The sequence below is a fragment of the Papio anubis genome, chromosome X, assembly GCF_008728515.1.
Source record: "Papio anubis isolate 15944 chromosome X, Panubis1.0, whole genome shotgun sequence".
In the NCBI taxonomy this organism is placed as follows: domain Eukaryota; kingdom Metazoa; phylum Chordata; class Mammalia; order Primates; family Cercopithecidae; genus Papio; species Papio anubis.
Genome location: NC_044996.1, coordinates 94149770 through 94162282, shown reverse-complemented (window position 1 = coordinate 94162282; position 12513 = coordinate 94149770). Strand labels below are relative to the sequence as shown.

Here is a 12513-nt window from a genome sequence, read left to right as displayed (position 1 = left end):
CAGTTACCCTGTTACAGATCCTGGAATGTTGCAAATAAGAGATTCTGAGTGCTGAAAGGGACTAAATTGGACCTCTGGCTGCCTCTCTTTCCTCCATCCCCGACCCCGCTGGAAGGACCACACAGAAATAGCAAAGAGAGAAGAGCCACTCCAAAGAAGGAAATTCCATAACCTTCATTGACTGACCACTCAGTCTAATATTTACCTATTTTGCCTGGCAGGAAGTTCTTCCTCCTTGCTAACATCAGTCCCTCTCATTGCAATATCAGTTTCTTTTCCTTTGCTCTGCTTTCAATCAAAATTGAGAACAGCTGGTCCTTCCCTCTAAATTTTTTTATGTGCTTAGAAGTCATATTAAACCATTCTTCCTGGGTCCAGGTTTAACCATCCTTGGAGCTCCTTTATCCTTCCTGCATGTATCTGACTTGCCAACCATTTAATCATTTTGCCATAGGAAAGCAGCTTAGGCAGCCTGGGCGAACAGTGCAGCAAAGCCTAAAGCTTTATGGCTTGTGCTAATGGGCGTGCTAAATGTTTAGTAGAGACTATTTTTGAGCACACAATTGTGAACACTTTAAAGTGGACTGTACATGGAACCCATTTCCTCTCCTGGCTCCCCCAACAGGGCCTCCCCTTAGCAGCTGAAATGAGTTAGTGGCAATCAGCGCAAAGTAGGAATCCTGTGGTTTTTGCCCTTCCCTCCTGCTGCTTCTATGGCAGCTAGTCTCTTAAAATGAGCATTCTCTCTAGAATACCCAGTAAATGTGACATTGGAATCAGTTGGACAAAGGGTCCAGGAGTCACTTTAGCTAAATAGCGGGAGGTGCTAGTGCTGAAGCACCACTGGAGGTTTTAGGAGAGGTTGAGGGGACAGGGTTGAACAGCGATTGATGAAAGAGTTTGGACCCAGAATATTTGCTATCCACAGAATGGTTCTACCTCAGAGTTGTACATGCCTTTTTTGCAAGTTTGTAGAGGACGTTTCTGGCCTTTGTTCACTTGGCCTTTGTCCACTGTCTCAACTATGTGAAAGTGATGCCAGAAATCTGTGGCAGAATCCCAGCTTCAGGGCCAGTTGGGTTCCTAAAAGAGAGGAGGGTAACTTGCCATGCATGGGATTCTTCTGTCAGGCAGGCTATCTGCCTTTGATGGGATATGTTCTTCGATTACTCAAGTGATTTGGGAGGGCTGCTGCCTTAAGTTGGCCTGCAGGGTGGGGCCAGGGCCCATGTTAGGGTGAATTGGATATATCTGATGGCACTACAGAGAAAAAGGAATATTGTCCTGTTCTCCTGACTGTTGGCTTCTCTGTTTTAATCAAACCTTAAAAGCTGTTCTCTTTATAAACACCAGCCAGGCAGTTTGTCTCGGCAAAGCTACAGGAGCACTTAATATACGCAGCCATAAAGAAGAAGGAAGAGAAAGAGACAGAGAAAAAAAAAACCCTTTGGCATTTGTATGAGAGTGTCATTGAAGGCTTCATCACAGATCCACTCAGGAGTTAGAAACTGAAATTGTCTTGGGGTGGGGGTGGGGAGAGCAGTTTGATTGAAGCATTAGCTGCCTTGGCCCTGAGCCAAGGCAAATTGCCAGAGAACCATTAAACTCTGTGTAATTCCATATAACTCACAGCAGCCACAGGTAATCTGAATCAGACCTGACAAAACTTCACTATCACTTATTGTCCATTAGCACTGAATGCACGCTACAGATATTAAACTTTTTAAAGCCATATCATGGTGGTCATATTTTCTAAATCCCAATCAGAAAACCTGGCTTGACAAAGGATTTATTTTCTAACTTGTGAATTTGTTTATATGAAAAGCCTCACAAAAGGTATAATGACTAACTCACAGAGGTATAAAATACTAAACCCACTGAACAAATGGTATTTAAGGAAGCAACTATAGTCGCATGAAATTGGGTCAGGGCAAACTCTCGTTTGGACATTGATGAGGGTTCCCCCCACCCCACACATACTTTCTAGGGGTCTGAGGGCACTGGTTAACGAAGCACTAAATCAAATTAGAATCTGGTTTATGCCCATCATCTGGATTTGCTCTTAAATTTTTCAGGGATGGTGAACTGAAAGAGCCTGTTGTAATGTCTGTACACACAAAGGTGGAGTCGATGTTACTTTGAATTCCCAGATGCTGGGAGTAGTTAAATATCCCACTGTTCATGGTCTGTTTGTGAGGGCTTGTGTGTGTTTTAAATTAACTTCCTAAGGCAGAGAATGTTAAAAACTGAGGAGAATCATATCTGTATACAAGTTATTATTGCCATACACCTCAGTTTCCTTAAAGGCTCCATTCCTTCCACTAAATTGAGAGTCTAACATTCACCTTGGGGCACCTCGTGACAAATAGGATATTTAGCGCAAAGGATAATTATTCTGGAATATTCTGAGCCAATAATAATAATGTCTTTTACAAAGTTTATAGTGTCTCTTTAGCAAGAACTCTTTGTATTGCTAGTTAACGATCATGAATAGCAATATACCCATGAAAACAAAAAGGTTTTGTCACAACCTTGCAGAAGAAAGTATCTTAAACCTAATAGATGCTCTATCCTGGGCAAGTCATATAATATCCCTGAACCTCAGTTATATGAAAAACAAAGTTAAAATATTGTTACTTCTCCAGAATCAGTCAAATGAATAAAGTGATATCCTGAGATCCCTTTTAATTCTAATTTCAACAAATATTTATTGAGCAACTACAATGTGTTCAACACAGACATATATTTTCCTAGGTGACAGTGACAGAGCTGTATAAAGTCATTGACTATCTCCCACACTATAATGTATCTTGACATCCAGTAAACATACACGGAAATAAATGAGATCATGAAAGATGGTGGTAAATTCTATGAAGACAATAAAACAGGTAATGTGATAGAGAGTGATGAGATGTGAGTAGAGAAGAGAAGGAACATTCTTTATGTGGGTGGTCAGGAAAGGCCTCTCTGAGGAGGCAAGATCTGAGCTGACACCTCAATGATAAAAGGAGCTATGTAGGATCTAGAAGAAGAATGTTCTCAACAGATAGAACAGTAAGTACGAAGATCTTGAGATAGGGATGGGCTTGACCTCTCTAAAGAACAGAAAGTTTGGTATGACGTGTGTGTGTGTGTATGTGTGTGTGAGTGTGTGTAGAGGATAAGAGGTTATGGGAAATAAGGTCAAAAAGGCATGCATGGCCAGATCATGTAGAGCTTCTGATCTGTTACTATTTACATTGTAAAAATCATTCTTTGGTCTGTCTGATTTAATTAATGAATGTTCGTACCAGATGTTAATGACACAAGGGCTTGAAGTTTGCCCATAGGAAACCCAAGGAGAGGGTCTGGGTGTGGGGTAGGGGGGCAGAAGGGGAAGATGAAGTAGAGAAGGCGAGCTCAAATGCCTGGTTGGCGGGGCAGGGAGAGGTGGGAGTGGAAAAGAGAATGTGTAGGGAGGGTTGGAAAAAGTTTGAGGGAGGAGGAAAAGCACCAGAGTGACCTTGGCTGTGAGGAATACCCTCAGTGCCAAGGTTGTGGAGTCTGCTATCAGAAGGGGTCAACCTTTATAGGAGAAAGGGCAGGAATGTACTCTTGTTTAAAGTTAGAAAAGTGACAATGAGCAGGAACTGAAGCTAAAAATCTGGTCCTCTCTTTTTATCCAGCCTTAACTTAAAGAGCAGTTCTGATACCAGAGAGAATGGCGTTCACATTGCTTGCCGTATTGATTTTCCAGGTCTTGAACTCAAATGCCTGTCACTTCCTCCTTCATTTTCTTCTCAACCTAATCCTGTCACTGCAAAAGGAAATAATCTCTGATGCAAGAGTCCCTTCCTACCACTAACACATAAGCAACTGAGTGCATTTTTTTCTCTTTTTTTTTCCAGTTGTGAAAACTCAGTTTTGTTTTATGTTATTTGGCACATTTTGTTGAGCAGGAAAGAGATGGTGTGTCATTTCTCAGTCATGATGTGAACAGGACAGTAGCTTGGAACAGACTGTGTGATGGCTGACTTATTCCCAGATTTGCAGCACTATGTGAAAGCAGCAGCAAGTGTGCTGATTTAATATAAAGTGGGATCTATCCTAGGCTCAGTAAAGGATGTTATTATTATTGCTTTTGCAACATACATGTATGCCTTGGTAGGTTATTTATTTGGGAGCTGTTTGCTTTGGTAGCAGTTATTCACAAGGATAAGAGGAAGTTAAATTTCTTTTCTCCTCTTTCACCTCCCACTGGTCAGAGGTCTAAATGGAGACCAGAGATTAAAATTACTGCCAAGGAAAGGGGGCCTGGGCAGGGTCAAACAATGTTCTGGGAGTGGCATGCAGGTGCCCACCTCTGGGAAATAGAAAGCAAACCTCCTCTCCCTTCGTCCACATCTGCTGGAGGGTATACAGGCTCCTAGTAAGCTGGACAAGTGGTTTCCAGGCAGCAAAGCAGGCCTAGTAGTTTCCAGAGGCAGCCTTTTGTCCCTACCCTGAAGGGTGTTTAGTCCCTGGGTCCTTTTCCAGTCAGAAATGACTAATATTGGGTACGTGTACTCTTTAGAAACTGTCTTTGGCTTTTTGCATAATGGATTATAAATAAATGGCTTCAGGGAACCAGCAATGAGTTATTGAGTGAACCTGGCTTTGGGATGGTTCAGATTCCAGATAGTTAATCACATCCTCTTGGGCTGGAAGACTGTATCTAACTCATTCACATTCAGTAGGCAAGTTGAAAAGGCATTTTTGATCAACTTGAAAAATAGTTTTCCCATCAACAATGACTTGATACTGAAGAAATAAAGATTATATTAATCCAAGTAGAATTATTCCCATCACTCACTAGCAATCTGGTGGAATTTAACACACCTCTTGTTTTAATTTGGGCATTTCTTATAAGTATTAATGCATAATTTGAAAATGATAATTAATTGATATGTCATCTTTACAGTGTTTTTATATTAGGCGGTAGATAAAAGACCATTGGTCTTTCCAGCTTCCTAAGGCTCGCTAGATTTGTACACAGTGCTCTCTTAATGCTGGAGGACATTATGGACTTTCTGGTTTGTCCTAGACTGTTTTAATGCTATACAAGGGAAAACTCTGTTGCTGACAACTGCTTCTGGAAGTCCGGAGCAAATTCGCTTGCACTCTACCATATTCTTTCCTCCAGTTTGTTCCACCCTGGTTCTCTCTGAACTCTCTCCACCACATCAGCTTTGCAAGGTTCTCTGATCATTTGTATCACTGAAAGTCATATCTTATTAGACAGTCAAGAAACATAGGCAATCTAACAAAGAGACTGAATTAGTTCATTCTCACATTGCTATAAACATACTACCTGACACTGGGTAATTTATAAACAAAAAAGGTTTAATTGACTCACAGTTCCACATGGCTGGCTTGGGAGGCCTCAGGAAACTTACAATCATGGCAGAAGGTGAAATGGAAGCAAGGCACGTCTTACATGGCATCAGGTGAGAGAGAGAGAGAGAGAGAGAGAGAGAGAGAAGTGCCACACTTAAAACCATCAGCTCTCGTGAGAATTCCCTCACTATCACAAGAACAGCACTGGGGAAACCACCCCCATAATCTAATCACCTCCCACCAGGTCACTCCCTCCACATGTGGGGATTACAATTCAATATGAGATTTGGGTGGGAGCACAGAGCCTAACCATATCAGGGACAGTAATGGTGCCTGAGGAAAGGCTAGTTGCCTGTGTGGCAATGGCCTGATGAAGTTCAGCTTCTAGGAGTAGGTGTCATGAACTCTGGGGACCATAAGAAACAAACATATCTGAGATTGACAAGAGGAGTAGCAGTAGATGGCTCCAACATTGGATGAGGAATTGATTCTATTTTTGTAATATGTGAAGACAAAAATTGGCTGGAGATTAAAAATGGAATCAAATCATTAAGACTTTTCACCTTTACCTGTCAACTGGTAAAATGGTGTTGGTCTTTATTTTCATTTTTTACTGAAATCCTCTACCTTCTAAGAGGTAGGGAGGATGAATACTATCTCAAAGCAGACAGGAACAATGGGCAGATTCATAGATTATAGCCCTATTGTGAAGGCTAACGTTTTTAAGAGAAATGTTTTGCCTTGATTAAAACTGTGAGTATGTGAAAATGATGCTGGAGTCTTGGTGCCTACCTCAGAAATATAAGCTGAATAGTCTACAGGACTTTATTCTTTTAATTCTTTCTTAAATTAAGGAATAATTTACATATAGTAAAATGTACAAATCTTAATGAATGTTTAGTTATGTATATTCCCATATGATCTGGAGCCACATAAATATGTAGAACATTTCTAGCACCCCCCAAAAATTATGCTCATGTGCCTTTACAATCAGTAGTACAGAGTTAACCATTTTTTCAAATTATCACCTCTCTTCTTTACCTTCGTATAAAATGAAGTCATACAGTATGTATTGTTTTTGTCTGATCTCTTTCATGCAACATAATCTTTTTGACATTCATTTTATTACATTTTTTTAATTGTTGTATAGCCTGTCATTTTTTGTATGTTTTGAAGGACATTTGGGTTGTTCCTACTTTCTGTCTATTATTAATAAAGCTGCTGTGAACAATCAAATCTTTTTATGGGCACGTGCACTTATTTCTCTTGGGGGTCTCTAGGTATGGAATTGCTGGATCTGAGAGTAGGCATACAGATTTCCAAAATGGTTTACATTTTTATACTCCTGCCAGCAATGTAGAGAGATCAAATTGCTGTACATTCTCACCAATACTTAAGTCTTTTTAATTTTAGCCATTCTGGTGGATATGTAGTGACCTTTTACTATAATTTTAAATCACATTTCCCTAATGAAGAATTATATTGAGCACCTTTTCAGATGCTTATTGGGTATTTGACTATCTTTTGTAGTGAAGTGCTTGTTCAAGCCTTGCCAACTGTTAACTGGCTATTTGCCTTTTTCTTATTGATTTGTAGTTCTTTTAATATTCTGGATATAAGTCATTTGTCAGATAATATGTATTATGAATATTTTCCCAGTCTGTGGCTTGTCTTTTCCCTTTTTTAGTGCTGAAGATTTTTTTTATTTTGATGAACTCCAATGTATCACTCTTTCCTTTATGATTACTACCTTTTGTATCCTGCTTAAAAAATCTTTGCCCACCTCAAGGTCACAAAGATATGCCCCATGTTTTTCTCTAAAAGCCTTATGATTTTAGTCCTCTCATTAGGTCTGTAATCCAGCTAACATTTTTAGTAAAAATGTACATCAGTAAAAATGTTTTGAGTATGTGTCTCCAGTATACACAATTTTATTTACGGATGATCTAATGTATTACCACCAATATTATATATTAATAAAGCTTGATTTTTAAATTTTTTAGATATATAAACAGAAGTTCCAGTGGATCATCTTGTACACAGCCTGGGATATATGTACCCCACTCTGAACACTATTGTTCTATACCACCAAAGACTAACATTTGTGACAAACACTGATAGCATTAATGTCAGAAGAACACTTCAGTGTAAACAAATGGCTAGAGTTGACAGAGCCCCAGTGAGCATATCTGCCAGCAATGTAAGAAACCCTCAGTTTACTCTTGTGCTGTCATGTTTGTCTCCGCTTACCGGGCTTATAGAGACAGCAGGACGATCTGACTTGGTAGGAGCAAAGACAAATTTGCCTTTGGTTGCTGACACAGGGGACAGTGCTCTTGAGTCTTCTTCCCCTGTCCTCATCACCAAATTCCTAGAGCTGAGCTTGGCACTGGGCTGAGTTTTTGGCAAAGGTGCTTAGAATTTGACTGGAGCTAATCCCCAGGGAAATTTAATGATTTGGAGCTTAGACGGCCTTTGTTGTGAGGATTAGTAAACTAGATGGTGATTAAGCAGCTGGGGAGGAAGAAGCTGTCTGTTGGGCTAGGTCATGCTGTGGGGCACAGCATAGTTCCGTTGACTCAAGGTCAGGGGAGCCCTTGGGCCTGATTCACAGAGCTTTACACTCTGGGGCAGCTCCTTGTAGGATTTGGGCATCTGCTTATTAGCTGGTAGAGGTAAAGAATGGCTTCTCCCTTGGTGTCCACCTCTTCCCTCTGTCCACATATAGGGATTACTCCTTTGAATCAGGGCTACTTACATCTTTTTAATTGGTTATTGTTTTCCAATTCTCATTGAAGAGAAAAGTTTTTGTTGTCTGTTTTGCCTTTTGGAAAACTGGTGTAAAGTATGGAAGATGAAATTAGGAACAGAGTTTCTTGTTTTTCTAATCTAGACTGCTTCAGAAATTTGAGAGCAGTTTTTAAGGGAAGAAGTTGCTGAGAGAGACAAGTTAGGTGTTGAAAGCCATGGCAAGAAGACTGCCGAGGTTTGAAAGCCTGTATCTCCCATGTCCAGGGAACGCTGATTAATTTCTCCTAGCATGATCAGATTCTAAGAGATACCAACAAGGAAAAAGAGGGTAGATTAGAAACAGACAGCCCCCAACCTGTGGTTTGCTTAAGATTTCAAACTAAGTTTCAGAATGAGCAAGGACTTTATTCATTCTTTGATACTCCTACTTCTTAATAGTTAAACTTCCCAAAGCCAGCTTAACCCTAGCTCTGTATTTTCTATTCTTTCTCAGAAAGGGCCAAATTCATGAACGGATGCCTAGAGTGTTACTAAAAACTTGAAAATCTTTCTAAGATGCTAAAAAGGTATTCAGAGGGTATATTATTTCTTTAAACAACTGGATTACAGTATTCTGAGTGGACCTTTTCTATTTGCAAAAACAAACAAAAAAACAAAAACAAAAAACAAACACTTCAATTTAAACAATTATGTTGTTTGTCTTCTTTAGACGATAGACAAGCTGGTGGAGGTAGCAGTATGGGCTGGTAATTTGGCCAGAAGCTCTTGGACCAAGAGCTGACCAAGACAGTTTCAGTTGATGCTCATTTTTTCCAATAAATTTCCTGTAGCAGGCAGAGGTATTCACAATCATGTCATTGATTTTTAATGCTGCTCTTACACTAACGTAATAGGTGTTCAGTACCCATCAGTTATTGTTGCAGATGGTGTTTCTCCTTTGAATGCATTTTTAAATTATAAACCTGATTTAATACTTCTTTTCTTCCCTTTTTCATCTCCTAAATTTATTCTAAAGACCCAAGCAAGTATCTCTTAGCATGATTAAATAAAAGCTACTAGGAAGCCAGCAAGTGCTGTTAAGTCAATTGTTCTTTGCCTTTACTCACAAGGGGCCAACTTGTCACTTTGTTGACAGCTATCAGAGCACTTCATGCTTCATTGAAGACCCATCAAAAATTTCCAAATTGCTAGCTCATTAGCACAAAATAGGGCTTCAGGAATCTCTTTCTCTCAGTGTCCTGACTGGGCCTTATTAAGTGTTCCAACCTTGGTGGACCACTCTGAAACAGTGGATAAAGACCAGGGGAATTGAGAGATAGATGTTAATTAGTCAATTTTGAAGGAGTGAAACATGGGTGAAGGCAGAGTACAATGGGACAAAAAGCTGAGATTATCTGTGTCAGCAGAAGGATAATGCATTACTTTGCTAACTGTTCACAGGTCACTGAATGTCAGAACTGAAAAGGCCCAGAGCTGTCAGAGCCCCAAGAGATCATCTAGTCAGGCCCTCTTACACATTTTACCAGTAGGAGAAGAGAGGCTGCAAGAAGGGAAAGGGACTTGTCCAAAGTCAATCAGCTCTTCCTAGCTTTCCAGGCACCACCTGGCTTTTGGTTATATGACCTCTATGTAATCAATTTTCAATTACTTGGGCCACTCACTGCTAGCCCAGAAATCACTTGGGTAATCCAAAATGACACATAAGTTAACCATCGTTTACACTGAGCTTTGTGATGTGTGTTTATACCGACATTCCAATGCATCTGGGTCTAATCTGAGAATTCACAACACTTCAACTGAAACAAGAAAGCCACCCTGAAGGTCTGATTCAGGAAGAGCTGGAAAGCTGACCAGCCTTACTGAATGGATAGCATCATATATTGTTATACAGTCCCTCAAACAGGGTATGTTAATTTCAACAAGTTTGTTGATTCACACCTTTCCAGGGCCCCAGCCAGAGTTAGGAGAAGGGTGGTGGGAAGGGGAAAACAAAAACCTTTTGTAGAAGAATATACATATCATCTTTTCCCCCTCCATCCCCCTTCTCCCTTCCTCTCATTCATTTTTCCTTCCTTCCTTTCCTTTTTTTATTGATAGAAACATGAACATCTGCTTTGTCTTCCATATAAACAAATATGTGGCTGAGACATTGACCTGTAGAACTGGCTGTAAGGAGGCCAAACAATAAATAGAAGACATACTAGATCTCAGAAATCTAGAGGTAGCGTGGGGAGGAGAAAGGCCAGTGAGCAGTAATTTAAAAAGGACCAAAAAGTCTGGAAGAGTATGGAATCCATTGCACAGCTCAGAAAATACCCTGGGTCTGGAAAAGGGCTAGTCTGGGATACAGTTGAAGGGATCTTCAACCAAATGGAGTCTTACTTCCTGATCTGGACCCTTCTGAACTCTTAGATTATGCTGGCGACCCAAAATTTACTGGGTTTTTGTCTGAGCATCTTCAGACTTGTACTAAATTAGGATTATTTCACTTAACATATGTCCTAAGGAGGAGGATGCTGGTAACTGAGAAGGGGCATGGAACAGAAAAAAGGGGCATGAACAGTTGGCCTGATGCTGTAGTCCAAGAAACAGTCTGTGCAAGGACTCAGAAAGTGGCAGCTGAAGGAGCAGTAAGGAATGCCAAATGCCTGAGCTTTTGCTACAGCAGTAATTAAGCATTTTAGTTTAAAAGGTTTCTCCCTTTTATCTTTTGGCCTAGAATAAACAGAGATCTTGCTGCTGTAACAGTGTTTAATTAACCAAAGATGGTACTTAATATCAATACATATTGAGGGGAAGACTTGCTATGGGTAACAGTAATATGGATAATTAAGTTGTATGAATTAAAAACAATGGGTAGAGTGAATTAAGACTAATGTACATCAACAGGGAAAATCTATTAGCATTCATTAGTTAGACTTCTGTTTGTGGTTCTTTGTTAGCCTCGGGAAACCCTTTCAAATGGCTGATCCCTGTTGAAAGTTCTGCCTGGTGCTAAGGGCCTTCTATGGATGCCAAAGGAATGAGTCATTCAAATAGAACTTCTGAAATTCAAGTACAGCACTTTCCTTTTCTCTCTCTCTCTCTTTTTTCTTGGCGGCAGGCAGCAGTGACTGTGAAGTAATAATGATAATGACAATGGAAATAAGAGTATAATCTTGATTAATTTGCTGAGAGTTGTTCCCCATTTACCAATATTGGCTTGTTTGGTGTTGAATGTGGCCCGGGTACCGGAACAAAGGTATATATATTCAATGTCACTTGGCTAACCTATGATTTGTTAGACAAAGGTTAATTTTTTTTAAAAAAAGTTGGGTTAGCAGCAATAAATATAATAACATTCTGTGATTTAACTCAGAAGTTCAATTTATTTGATGGAGTTTAAAAAATCCTGAACTTAAATTTTTCTCTGCACCCAGGAGGTCTCATCTGCGAAATTGCACATGAGCTGGCCAACCTAAAGCTCAACAATATAACTTCCATGGTGTGGGGATAGATTGAGGGGACATTATAAAAGACTGAGAGAAAGATTGGAACAAGAGTAGAAGTGTAAAAATACCTCCAGTGAATACCAGCCCTTAATTGCCCCATTTAGAATCTTCCATCCCCTAAGGACTATACAATTTAATTATCCTTACATTCCCTTTCCCTGGAAACAAACAAAAACAACTCCTGATTACATCAGTGAGTTGGAGCCTTTTTTACCTGACCATCTCAGTTGATAAATAAGCTGTAGGCAGTAACCTGTCCCTGAGGCTAGAAATTAGGAACGTTGTTCATTTTTATATCTCTAGCATGTTGTCCTATGCATAATAGAAATGTGCTTAAATACTTAAGGAATGATTAATGGATGGATGAGATGACTCCTTTCATGGATTATCATGGATGGAATTTATGTTCCAATAGGTACAACTCACCTTCATGGTAAAATGAATGTATAAAATTAGCCATAAGCAAAGACCCCCAGGGACATTCTGCTTTGCTTTGCTTTGCTTTGCTTTTGCCTGCCCCAGTGGCTATTATTTCTGCCTTTGCTTTCAATACCCCTCAGTCTGACAATCTTCTTCCCCAGATTGCCCTGGTTAATGGAAATTCTATAGGTTGTGTTGTAACAGTAAACACCCGTATTTCCAGCTTTCTCTGAATGCTCACTGTGTGTCAGACACTAGAAGCACTGTGCTGGGCACATGTTGAAGAGACATAGATAAAGAAGCAGCTACATTGTACCTACTTGTATCTTTTGAATTTGCCATTCCACTCCCAGAATGTTGAGCTGGAAGCCATTTTCCTGGTCTTCAGAGTCAACCCCCTTGTTATAATAATCAGAGCTTATATTAATTGAGGACTTACTGTTCTCGGATATTTACTATACTAACAACCCTGTGAGGTAGCTAGTCTTGTTATCTA

The 12513-nt window shown here is 39.9% G+C and overlaps 1 protein-coding gene across 7 annotated transcripts in view; it reads left to right on the top strand.

Moving 5' to 3' along the window:
• Nucleotides 1-12513, top strand: part of SHROOM4 (shroom family member 4) — a 243873-nt gene that overhangs the window by 108284 nt on the left and 123076 nt on the right. The gene's annotated exons all lie outside the window — the stretch shown is intronic.